Source organism: Propithecus coquereli, unplaced genomic scaffold (genome assembly GCF_000956105.1).
Source record: "Propithecus coquereli isolate 6110/MARCELLA unplaced genomic scaffold, Pcoq_1.0 Scaffold935, whole genome shotgun sequence".
NCBI lineage: Eukaryota > Metazoa > Chordata > Mammalia > Primates > Indriidae > Propithecus > Propithecus coquereli.
In genome coordinates, this window is record NW_012155674.1 from 31,843 (window position 1) to 45,379 (window position 13,537).

The window sequence follows — 13,537 nt, forward strand, 5'->3', positions numbered from 1 at the left end:
TTATATTATAGTGTTTTATTTTATAACAACTTTCTTGAAGTATACCTTACATATAATAAATTGCAGATACTTAAATGTACAATTTGACATGTTTTGACAGATACATAAGATCATGAAACCATTATTACAATCAAGATAATGAACCCTCAGTTTGTTTATGCATTTACTTATTTATGGACATTTGGTTTGTTTCCAATTTGGGACTATTACAAATAAAGTTCCTATGAACATTTAAGTGCAAGTTTTTGTGTGGACATATGCTTTCATTTCTCTTTAGTACATACCTAAGTAGGGAATGGCTGGAGTACGTTTAACTTTTTAAGAAACTGTTATACCGTTTTCCAAAGTGGCTTCACTGATGAATCCTACCAAACTTTCAAGGAAGAAATTATAATATTTCTACTAATATTCTGTAATACTCTATACAAACTCTTCCATAAAATTAAGGAGAGAATTTTTTTCCCAACTCATTTTTAAGGTCAAGATTACCCTAATAACAAAACCATACAAAGTCTTATAGGAAAGGAAAATTACAGAAAAAATATCTCTCATTAATATGGACGTAAAAATTCTAAACAAAATTTTTGCGAATTCAATCCAATTATATATTAAAAGGATGACATACGCCATGACTAAGTTTATGCCCACACTGCAGGACTGACTCAGCATTAAAGATCCAGCAGCATAATCCGCCATATTAACAAGGAAGAGAAGCCATGCAACTTCAACATATTAATTTTGGGGGACACAATTCAGTTCAGTCTGTAACAGGATGCCAGACATTGAGAATTGTACTTTGTTGGGTGATGGATATTTTTGCATTTCTACACATATTCTTGAGGTTTGTGCTAGGACAAAGTTGAGTTTCTCTGAAACAAGATGAGTCCTTTTTGGTGTTGCTTATAAGGCTGGTTAGGCAGGAAGACCTGAGCAGTATTCAGTTAGGGGATAATTATTCTCCACCACTGAGGCCGCACTGTCCCTGTGCTCCACGCAGTGCACCAAACCAGGGTCTTCAACTTGGCCTGGTGGGAAGAGGCAGAGGCAGTGTCCCCGCCCTGTGTGATGTCGTGCATCTCACCTCTACTCCTCTCCTGGCCTCGCATAGTTTCCCACGTGGACACACTGATCGGTTCACAGCCAGACACTGGATTGGGACCCTCTGCAGCCCTCAGGAGCCCTTGCTCCATGCCCCTCTCCTCTCTCCAGGGCTCGGTCCTGCACACTGGACTTGCTCTCATCTCCAGACGCTTCGCTCCACCGCTTGCACTCAGCCAGTCTTCTGGGCTGCACCTGGGCTCCCTCTCCCCACGTGATGGCTCAGAAACACTCTCCGGGCAGTGAGCTGGAGAAGTGTCAGGGCTCAACTCACTTCCCTGTTGTCTTTCCTGGATCACCGCCCTGTGTTCCCTGATGCCTGTGTCTTGAAAACCATTGACAAGGGAGAGACCAACATGCTGTGTGAGCACCTGGCGGAGACGGTGGGTATGTTTCAAGGGGCATTTTCTGTAAGTGGGAGTGTCCAGGTCTGTGCTCTTCCTGAGCATGAGGAGCATTTGGGGAGCAGGACGCCCCTTCCCTCCTTCTCAGCAGGCCCTGCCAGTGCTTCCCGGGCAGAGATGGGGCTCTGCCTACCAGGTCACCAATCTGGCTTTGGGCCCAGGCAATTCCAAGCAAAGTGCGAGGCTGCCCCCAAAGCCCACCACCCTGGTCAGCTCGGGAGCCCTCGTCCCGCTCCTGTCTGAGACGACGCTGCCCTGGGTGGACTCAGAGCAGGGAGCTGGCCTGACAGTGGATGGACGACGCCGTTCCGCCCGCCTCAGCCTCTCCCGAGGAGAGCCAGCCTGCCCCGCAGCCACTCCAGGACGCACGGCAGTGCTAGAGGAGAGTGGGACAGGCGGTCAGGCTAGAGCAACACAGGGGCACACAAAGCGGCTGACTTCTGCTGAGTTTGAATTTCATGCCTGAAGCGCTCAGCAGAAACCGTACGCGCCGTGTTCATCAATCACACCTGCTGAGATCCAGCGTCCCAGGTACGGAAGACCTGGGTGAAAACCCAGCCAGGCGTTAACAAATTCATCTTCTCTCTGCGGCTGCAAATTGTGGTTGTCATTTTACGATTGAGATTAGACTGACTCTTCGTTCCTCCCCAACTGCACACAGAGATGCCACACACACAAACACAGCATGCATAGCAAATACCCAGCACACAGACCCGAACACACACCTGCACACACGCACACACGTCAGTGACAAACCACGCAGACATACGTGGGCACAGAACACAAGCATATGATGCACACAGCCATGCCCTGCACACAGGGTGCACTCCACATAACATACATGGGCACTGCACACACACGGTGCATACACGTCGCCTGCATGTAACACACCTACACACCGCACACACGGATCTAACAAAAACACACACCTAGTGCACTCACACTCACACACCTCGACCAGGCGTGAGCGGAATATGGAAAGATGGCAACAAAATGAGTGAACTTCGCATCTGGGAAACGCAGCCACAAGCATTATCCCTCAGGTATATTTGTTTTCCAAAATTTTATACCACAGTGCCTTAATGTAAACGCTTTTTCCTGGTAAAGAGAGAAAATAACTTCAGGATGTGCCCGAAGCTTCCAGCTGAGCTGACTGGCTCTGAGGCAGGAGAAGGGTGTCCGGGGGAGTGACAGACCCCCTGTGCCACCTCCGCACGCAGACTGCATGGTCACCTCCACCTGCGGGGAGCAGCCCAGCCACCTGTGCCCAGAGCGCCGAGCAGGTGCCACAGGTCACAGAGGCTCCTCCCCAGGAGCATGGCCCTCTCCACGGCCCTCAGAGTTAGCCGCTGTGTTTGGAAATGCCACACTCGCCATCCGCTAACGGGGCCTCTCAGGGCTTGCACACCGTCCACCTGTCTGTCCGCCGCTGCCAGCCGCTCCCCTCCTGCACCCTCTGCAGGTGTCGCCTCCGCATTGCGAATGGACCGACTGCCTGGGGACCTTTAGTTAGACATTTGAGAGACTGTGCTTGTTAAGAGGGAGGTTTTCATTTCCGATTCTGAAAACTCACCTGGTGGGTGACCAAGGTCATGTGTCTTCTCTGGCTGCTTTGGGACAACACATGACCTCAGCTGGTTTTACACATGCCCTGTGTCCTGGACTTTTCTCCAAAAGCCACCGCTGGGTAAGAAAGGGGAAGAGCCCTTTGCTACAACACCAGTGATAAATGAGATGTTTTGCAAATTAAAACTGGCACCAACGGCCAGGCGGGCTCTGTTGCAGGGCGGGCTGGGGCCACTTGTGTCCACAGAACACACAGCACCTGCAAAGCAGCTGTGGGAAGGAGGCAACACCTCCCGTGGCTTCACCTCTCACCAGTGTGGGCCACCCGGGGCTGTGCCCTCACCTCTCAAAGCACGTGGCTAATCCTGGCTGAGCCGAGCCCTCTCTTCTTGCCTACACTGGCCCATCGGTGGCCGGTGCCCAGGCAGCTCTCTCTGGGCCTCCTCGTACCGCAAAGCACCGCAGTAAAAACCGGTGGGCCCGGTACCTGCATTCCGCAGCTCCCAGGGCATCTTCCTTTGCCGGGTGCTGAATTCTGTGCCCACAACAGTGAAGCAGCATGTAATTTTGCCAGTGTGTGGTTTCGAGTGAGAGATGGAGTGACCCCCGCAGTCTCTCTGCTTGAGGGGGGACCGGCAGTATCAGAGAAACCGCTCATCACTTGGAACGGGCTGTCCTGCCACCCCCAATCTCCAGTTTCACTGACAATGACTAAGCCGCGCTGACTTGGAGTTGGCGTCGCATGCTAAGACACGAGCATGGTCAGCCTGTGGTGCACACCGCAGAGCGCACGCGGGAGATCCGCACCGTTCTAAATCAGTAACAGAAAGGCGTGACGGAAACCTGCTAAAACTGCTTATAGGGCAAGGTAGGGACAACTAAATAGAACTTGTACCCAAATCACCGAATCCATTTACCGATCATTGATAAACGTCACCTCCCTGGGACACGCCAGGAGTCCGCAGGCGAGACCGCTTTCCCGCCGGCGCCTTTCAACCCGAAGCCAGTGAGGCTGCGCGGTGCCATGCGTGACTCCGTACACGTGTGCTGTGGGAGGGGCCCGTGGAGGAGTCTTGCTGACCTGTGGCTGGACTTCCTGGTTCTTTAGGGCCGACCTCATGTGGCGACTGGCTTCAGCTTCAGCACGGGCAGCTTCAGCTCTGCCAGGCGCACTTCGTCTCTCAGAGCTGGGATCTCTCACTGTGCGGGTGTCTTCAACACAACTCTTTGTGTGGAATCTTTATGTTAAGCAAACACCCATGTACCCACTGCCTAAGCCAAAAAATACAAAATTTGCCTGTCCTTAAGGCCTTTCCCAGAGCCTCTTCCTCCCAACCGGAGATAATCACCATCCTGACATTTAATCCGTCCCTTGTTTTCATTTTGCATTTTAACCACCTTTGCAAGTATCTTTTTTTCCCCAAGAGATGGGGTCTCGCTGTGCTGCCCCAACTGGAGAGCAGTGGCTATTCACAGGCACAGTCACAGCTCACTGCAGCCTTGCCCCCCCGGACTCAAGTGACCCTCCCGCCTCGGTGCTACAGGCACATGCCACCACGCCCCGCATGTATCTTTGCAAAATAAATCATTTAATGTCGAAGCACAGTGGCAAGCACGCGTCTGACTGCTCACAACCAGGGGGCCGCTGCCCTTGTGAGACCAGCCCCGAGATGGGCGGCTGAACACCAAGGTCTGTGCAAGCCAGGTGGCTCCAGCTCCCAAGAGCTCGTCAGGGCAAGTCCCGAAAACATAAGGCAGGGCAAGGGCTTATGAGGCCTGAACTCTTACAATTTGGGTGGCTTTCTTTCAGAAATTGTACGAAAATATCTCACTTTTGCAACTGTTATGAAAACATGCACCTTGTGCACCTGCTGCCAGGGTCTGGAAGGGGCCCACGCAAGCTGCAGCTTCCTCGCGCCACAGCAGCGTGCCTAGGCTCACGGCCAGCCGGGTGTCTGGCTGGACTCTCATGTGGACCCGGTGGTGTGGTGGTCCTCAGGGCCTCCCCTGCCTCCCACAGTATGTGGGGTGAGGGAATGTCCCTGCTCACCCAGGAGCATGGGGTGGAAGCCGCCCAGAGTTCATCAGCACGCAGTGCTCGCTCTCCTGGCCTTTGTGTCCCGGGGTAAGAGGATTGTTCAGGAGCAATGGGGCTCTGGGTGTCTCTCCCATGGGTCACCCTTCTTCTCCGCCTGGACTGGTCACCATGTGCATCTGGGAACGCCTGTCATCCTGGGAACACATCCTTCTCTAGGTCGGGGTCCTTCGCCCTCTTCTGGGTTGGACGTCTTATTTCCTGCCTGCCCTTTTCTCATTCTCAGTACACTCTCCTGTTTTGGTGGCCCATATCCTGAAATGGCTCTTCGAGACAGAATGGATGAATGACAAATATTTTGAAACCACACATAATAGAAATGTCTTGATTCTTTCCTTATACTCGAATGATAGTTTGGTTGGGTATAAAATTTCCCTCAGAATTTTGAGGGCATTTTTTCACTTTCTTTTTGTTTTTGGTGTTGCAATTAAAAAGTTCTAAAGCCATTTTGATTCTTCATTTTTCTTATACAGAGGATTTCAGAAGCTCCTCTTTGTTTCAGGATTCTAAAATTTGTAATATGGTGCCTCAGTCTGAGCTTATTTTTACCTATTGTTTTGAGACATTGAATGGATCTTTTCAAACTGAAAACACATGTCTGTAAGTTTTAGGAAATTTTCTTGAACTATTTCATTATAATTTCCTGCCTTCTGTTTTCTTTCTTTTTACTCTAGATTTTCTCTATAGAACTCCTATTATTTAAATGTTGGCTTTATTGTCTATCTTTTTGCCTTTTATTCTTTATTTTCTGTGAGATGCCTCTATTTTATCTCCTGGCCATTCTATTAATTTTTTTTCCTGCTATTTTTCTAATTCTTTTTTTCTTGCTGAATATTCCTTTTCATACATTGTGTTTTTGTTTCATGTATTCTTTATTTCATTGAGAATATTAATGATAGTTTTTAGTATTGTTTTGGTTTTTTAGTTTTCTTTTCCATAAATGATCTGTTTCTCCAAGTTATTCTTTTATGTTTATTTCTTTTGGTCTATTCTCAGACATTGATTAAAACCTGATCATGATTAAAATTGAGGGCTGAACAGCTAGATGGATGCTCTTAGCAAATGAATGAACTGTCTACTGCTGATGTCCCTGGGGTTCTCCTCGTGGGCGGGTGGGAGTGTGCAGAGAACAATCCTCCCATCCGTGGTGGGCTAATGGTGGCCAAAGACGGTATGTCCATGCCCTCATTCCTAGAACCTGTGAATATTACCTTATTTGGAAAAAGGGTCTTTTCAGCTGTAATTAAGTTAAGGATCTTGAAATGAAGCTATTATTCTGCATTATCCAGATGGCCCCTAAATGCCATCATAAGTGTCCTTAGAGAAGAGAGGCGGGGAGGGCGCACTTGGGGGAGAAGGCTGTGTGAAGATGGGGCAGAGAAGGTGCAGCCACAAGCCATGGAACACCCACGAGTGCCAAGAATTCTCCCCTAGAGCCTTCAGAAGGAGCGTGGCCTGTTGACACCTTGATTTTGGACTTCTGGCCCCCAGAACAGCAAGAGGATACATTTCCGTTGTTCTAAGCCACCTGGTTAGTGGAGATTTGTTACAGCAGCTACAGAAAACTAAGACAATGGCCCCATCCCACTGTTCTCAGAGCCCAGTGAGACCCTTCAGTGCACCAGGGGGGAACTGGCCTTTGTCCCCAGAGTGAGGACAGAGGGGTGGGGTGCCCACTCAGCACGGCCTCATGGCAGCGTCCAGCTGCTCCCAGCCGCACCCGTCAGTTTTAGCACCTTCAGCCCATTCCCAGTGTCGCTCACTTCTCAGCCTTTGGGGCAGCCTATGGAGTAAATCGGGTCGGTCTCGGCTCTTCTCACACCCAGCCTGAAATCCCACTGCCTCGGTTCCGCTCCGGAAACGCCACTTCTGCTTCCCGGCTCCTAGGGTCATGGTGTTTCTATTGGCCCACTTGTTCTCTCCAGCAAAGCACATCTGTGAGTTTTCACGAAAACTCTTCCCTGCAGTCTTCGTGGTTTTCAGAGGCAGCGAGAGGAGCCGTGTCTGTCCAATCTGTGCACGGAGCCTGAGGTCCCGTACAGCGTTTCCAACAGGGACAATTTCAGGACTTGGCAAAGCTGGCGCTGAAAACAGGAGACCAGTTCCCTCCGGAGAAACCGAGCTCATACAAAGTGTCAGTGAAAAGTGCAAAACAATTCCAACAACGTCTACACATCACTGTGACCAGGCTGTGGGTCAGGTTTCCACGTCTGTGGCCGACTTAACCACTGTAGAAATCTGAACCACGCATGACGGTCCAGCACCTGATTCGCAACTAAAGGTCACTCTTCTGAGCTTCGGCAGAACAGGTGTCCTTTCACTGTGGCCACACTGAGGCCACCTTCCCCGTGGCAAGGCCTGGAGGGGCCGTCCAGGAGAGTTCTGCAGGGTCTTCCCGCCAGGCAGGGCTCCGCTCGGCCAAGGGGGGAGCTCTGGCGCCCGTCATTTGAGTCCAGGGGCTTTCACAGCTGCTGTGCCAGGTGACTCCAGGGATCCCCACAAAGACCTGCAGTCCCCAACACATGGCAGCAGCGCAGCACCCTGACCACCTAGGACTCTTTCCAGCTGCAGCACGTGGGCCTCGGGGCTCCTCTGTGGGTCACGTGGTCCCTGCCTTCTGGACTCAGGCTGACAGACACACCTGGGCACGAATGTTCAGGTGCCCTGTGCATTCGAGAGGCCGCGTTCAGTGTTGTCCACCACACGCCTGCCTGTTGGCGCTGTTGTTTCTGAACAGGCCACTCAGGAAGGGTCCCCGGGCAATCCAGCCACCCAGCCTGAGGCAGTGGCCTGATGGGGTGGTGCCTGCCATGTGCACTGCAGTGGCCTGATGGGGTGGTGCCTGCCATGTGCACTGCCTGCTGCCCGCCGCCTGCTGTGTGTCCACTCATTTGACATGGAGTCCGGCCGACGTGGGGAGTACTTTTGTCCCTTAAGTTGTGGAGAGCCCAAGTCACCCAGTAGGGGTGTGTAAATCATTTGGGAGACCTAGGAGGGGTGCAGCTCTGTGGGCCCAGGGAGCTCTCGGGGGCAGGGCTAGCCCGGGCCCTACAGACCCCAAGGCCGTGCCCATGGGTGAGCCCCGCAAGTGGGCACACATAGGCCTCTGGGGCTGAGGCCTCCATCGGGATTAGAAAGAGCGCCAGTCGCCGACGGGGACAAGACAGAGCAGGAGAGAAATTGGGGCCAGTGATGATGCTGTTTCAAAGGAGAACAGGGCCACGTCATTTCTGTTAGTGCCCATGGAAAAATGAGACTTTCTGGTTGAAATAAGAGCATTCATGAAGGTCATTTGGCAGTCATTCTGAGGAGGAAGACAATATGGACCTGGACAGTTTTACGGTACTTCCTTAGTTAACCTTGTACATAGTGGGTAAATGTCATTAGAATAGGGACCCTCAGTCCCTGAGGGGGTCACCTGCCCACGTTCTTCCCCCTTGATTTAGACTGAGTCTCCAACAGTAAAAGCCGTGCATTTCACCCAAGCCCCCATTTCCTCGAAGGGTCTCACATTCTCCTTGGAAGTAACGTGGAATAGTCACTGCAAGGAAGAAAGTTGTGGAATGCAGTGAGTGGGTTGGTTTGCAATGCAAATGCTCTTTCTTGCTCCAAGGTGTGAGCTGGTCTGAACTGCATCAGTTTGCACTTCTGCGAAGACTTAAGCGTATTTGGAGTTTACATAGATCTGTGCAAGGGTGGCTCCGTAAGCACGGGGTTGGGATGCATTCTGATTGCCATTGTAGGTGCAGGACCCAGTCTTTCGATGAGCCACAGTCACTACGTGATTGTGGAGTAAGACCCCAGAGGAAGCTCAGTTTCCATGGCTAACCTTGAGTCACTGCGGAGAATCCAGGAACAGGCTCTGCAGTGCACGCTCTAAATCCGACCAAGGCCTGACAGGGAGACCACTTGGGCGGGAAACACTCTCCAGGGCAAAGAACGAAGCACCGTCGTGCTCACGCACTCGGGGAGCGGGCGGAGGCAGGGGAGAGGCGTGGCGCGTGGAAAGTCAGTGGCCGCAGGAAAGGGGGAGCCCTGCTTTCCTGCAAACAGGTGAGCCAGGAATCACTCCAGCGCCATGGGAGTGAACACGCTTCAGCAGGATTTCCCAGACGGGATGCCAGTGTCTGGCTGCTCTGCACAGGGACGGGGCCAAACCCCCAAACACCATGCGGGGGTCGGACGACACTCATCCCTCTCGGGGCCCCCAACTCCCCACCTCCGTGCCCTCCCCTCGTGGGACTGGAGGACTCTGCACTTAGGCTGCTGGTGGCCTGAGAGGTCCTTTGTTTCCCCTCAGCTTTGTTAAACGATTCACTCTCCAGTGGCCCCCACAGACCATTAGGATCAAAGAAATCTGAAACCAGTTAACCCCGTTGCCCAGTCCTGGGCGTTTGTCGTAATGTTAAGTGAGGCAGCACCGGGCTCAGAGCGTCTCATCTGGCTCCAGCCTGCGGAGTTCGGAGCTCAACAGCAGCTTGCCCCACCGGGAAAGCCTTCCTTCCGCACGGCGGCCAGGCCCCGGGGACAGCGCATTCTTCCACTCGCGTGGAGTCCAAGCTGCCGCTGCGGGAGCCTGTGACTGCCACGGGCTGGTTCAGCTGCCGCGGACGCGCAGCCCCGCACGGCCCGGTCACGAGGCCCTCTGGCAGATACTAATAGCAGCAGACTGTTTCCATTTCTCAAGTCCATTTCAAATTAATAAGAATGTCCCCTTCTGTTTTTCATCCACAAAGAGACTCCCTTTGCATATTCATTTAATGTTAAATTGATGGATTGAATTATACCAAGTCCAAAATCAATCCTGCATATATTCATTAGAATGGACTAAATCCCCCAGTGGGGACAGAGCACAGAAAACACGTTTAGAGACACTGATAAGTCCAGGCCCATTATATGTCATTTTAAACAAAGAGCAAAAAACAAAGCCCTTTGGAGAGGCCCTATCAGCTACTAAACAGAGACACCGCGTGCGCAGGGAGATGGATGGCTAGCACCGCCATCCTCCAAACACTCCTCCCTGGGCCGATGATAACAAGGAAATGCGTCCCCGTGTCCCTGTCACAGTTCTCAGGCGAACAGCCGCCTCGATGCTGGGCTTTCTCCTTTGTCTTTCCCAAGGTGCAGCCAGGTAACAAGCGCCGGGCGCGACCTCCCGCTCTGTGCAGCACGGCAAGGAGACTCGTGCGGCGCTGGCGAGAGTCCCGTCTCTCCATCTGCGCACCTGCCATGGGTGAATGTGTGCGCAGATCGGGTGAGCCCCTGGAGCCCAGCAGGGGCACGCCAGGGCCACATGAGAAGACGAGGATGACTGCAGCCACTACTGCCGTGCGGTGGCCCTAGGACCTGAAGCTGGAGGACACTCGAGATTCTCCCAGGAAACTTCAACTCTGGGTCGCTGCTTCTGGTGGGGAAACACTCTAGAGAGGCCTTTCCTGCATCGTTTCCTTCTCTTCCTCCCTGTGGACTTTCCCGTCTTCCCCAGGAGCGCTCCCCACAGAACGCGATGGAAGAAGGCCAGAGGACGCCGGCAGGGTGAGGTGTGAGGAAGTGCCCCGGAGAGGGCAGGGCCGAGCCCCGCCAGGACGTCCCCTCCTCCCTACCTCACGTCGCTCCAGTGCATCTGCCAAACGTCAGTGCCGCTCTATAAACACAAGGGCTTTACTTATTAAATCATTCCACGGGCTGGCTTCAAGTGACTTTTCATCAAGGGAAGCCCAGTGTACTATCGTATAAGTATTTTCTAAAAATCAGTGGGACTTTTGCTTCCAAATAAGATATAGTAGACATCAGCAGAGTATATTTTACTGTAAAAATTTAGAACAAAATTGGAATAAATTACAAAATCATAGTTTTAAATATTTTAGAGAGAGTAAAAGCAATGAGAACCAGATGAACTAAAACTCCAGGCCCAGGTCAGAAAGACAAAGAGAAATTTCCTGCAGTCTCACAGTTCCTAAGAGGAAGAAGTCCCACTACAGGGAGGGGCCTGCCACAAACACGCTGGTTCTTCTCCTCAAGACGTTTGCCAGACGCTGGAACCGCATGGCTGGTTCTCAAGTAAATTCCCAGGGGGACCACATCCAAGAAACAGGACAACTCCAGGCAGAATGAGTGTAGCCTTGATGAGCACCTGACCCCAGCCCCATTTAACTCCCAGGTGGGCTCAGCCCTTGCTCGATCTGCCCAACAGAAGAGTGGACGAGCCCCTGCAGAGTGAAACAAAATCATCTTTAGCTGTGGCGACTCTTTAAATCACGTCGTCCAGCATATAATAAAATTTGGTGGGAACTATAAGGAGGCAGAAACATTTGATAAACAGTTAATAGCAAGAAAACAGAAAATAGAAACAGATTCACAGATAATTCAGATTTGGGAGTTATCAAACAAAAAGTTTAAAATAACTCCTTCAAATATAATAAAGAAAATATGCAAAAGATAAATGAATTAAAAATAGAAAATTTCAGTAGAGAATACAAGTCTACACAAAAGAATTCAGTTGGTATTCTACAGATAAAAATATAATATTTTAATTTAATAATTCGTCAGGTTTGTTCACTAATAAACTAAATACAGTTTAAAACTGAATTAATTAACTGAAAGACAAGTCAATAAAAATGCCCCAATTGAAACCTATAGAGAACAAAGAATGAATAAAACATAATAGAGTAAAAGGGACACGAGGAGCATGTTCAAAAAGGCTCATTATCAAGAAATCCCACCTCACAAGGAGAAAGAGACAGAATGGAACTATATTTGAAGACGGAATGGCTGAGATTTTTTCAAAATCTTAAAGACATCAATCTACAGATTCAAGAAACACAATAAACACAAATAGAATAAAGACAAGGAAAAAGTCTTTAGATTAGCAAAGGGAAAAATTACATGGCACTTTCAAAGGAGAAAAAAATGGTCTAATGAATGACTTTCAACAGAAACTATGGAAGTCATAGGACAATGGAATGCTACTTCTAAACACTGAGAGGAAAGGGGAAAACTGCCAACCTAAAATTCCACACCCAACAAGATATTCTTCAAATCATGCAGACAGAATAAAGATATGCTCACGCACACACACACACAAAAAAAGTTGAGAAAATTAATCTCTAACCAACATGCGCTACAAGGCGTTCCAAAGCAAAATATTCCAGCTCAAGAAAAATGATCATGGAGGACAGGATGAAAATGCTTGAAGGAAGGAAGAACACCGTAAAGGATAAGTTTCAGGTAAGTTTGAGAGCATCGATTGTTCAAAGTGGTCTGTGGCATTTCTAACAGAGGCAGAAGTGAAATATATGACGATAATGCCATAAAAAAGCAAAAGGGGATACATGACAAAAACCTTTTATAAGATTCTTCGATTTCTCAGGAAGCAGTAAAAGTGCTAATTTCTAAAGGTAGATTTTTATACTTCAATTATGCATATCCTAAACTATATGGAACAAAAAGTATATAACTATAAGGCCAAAGCACTAGGGAAAAATGAAGTAATAAAAATACTTGGTTATCAAAAGAAGAAAAGGAGGAATAAAAGAATTCAATACAGAGACAGTAAAGAGAAAACAAATTATAAGATATTAGAATGGCCATACAACTATGAATGGAATTAAGTTAAACGTAAATGGGCTAAACACTTTGATTATGACAAAATTTTCCATAACGGTTTTAAAAAGAAGAAAATAAAAAGTTCTCAACTATGTGATCCTTCTAAGAGCCATACTTTAAACAGAAAGGCATGAGGTTATATTAATATAAGACAAAATATAATTTGGGGCAAGAGTTATTGCTAGAGGTAAAGAGAGACTCTTCATAATAAATTATAAGGTGTATCACAAGAAGATATAATGTTTTAGTCAATTTGTGTTGCTATAAAGGAATACCTGAGGCTGGGTAATTTACAAGGACAAAACGTCTATCTGGCTCATGGTTTTCCAGACTGTACAAGAAGCACGGCAGCAGCATCCGCTTCTGGAGGGGACCTCAGGCTGCTTCCGCTTGTGCTGGAAGGGGAAGAGGAGCCAGCATACGCAGATCACGCAGCAACAGAAGTCGCGGGACAGGGGCGATAAGGTTCCAGGCTCTTTTTATCAACCCGCTCTCATGGGAACTAACAGAGCAAGAACTCACTCATCACAACGAGGACGGCCCCCAGCCATTCCCAGGGGATCCGCCCCCAGGACCCAAACCCCTCCCACCAGGCCCCACCTCCAACACTGGCGATCACATTTCAACATGAGATTTGAATGGGTCAAATATCCAAACTATAGCATGTAAAAACTTAAATTTTTATGCATAGCTCAAAATTATGGAAAGAAAATAGCTTCAGATGAAACTATAGGCCAATCTATAATTATTGGTGGTGATTTTAATGCAC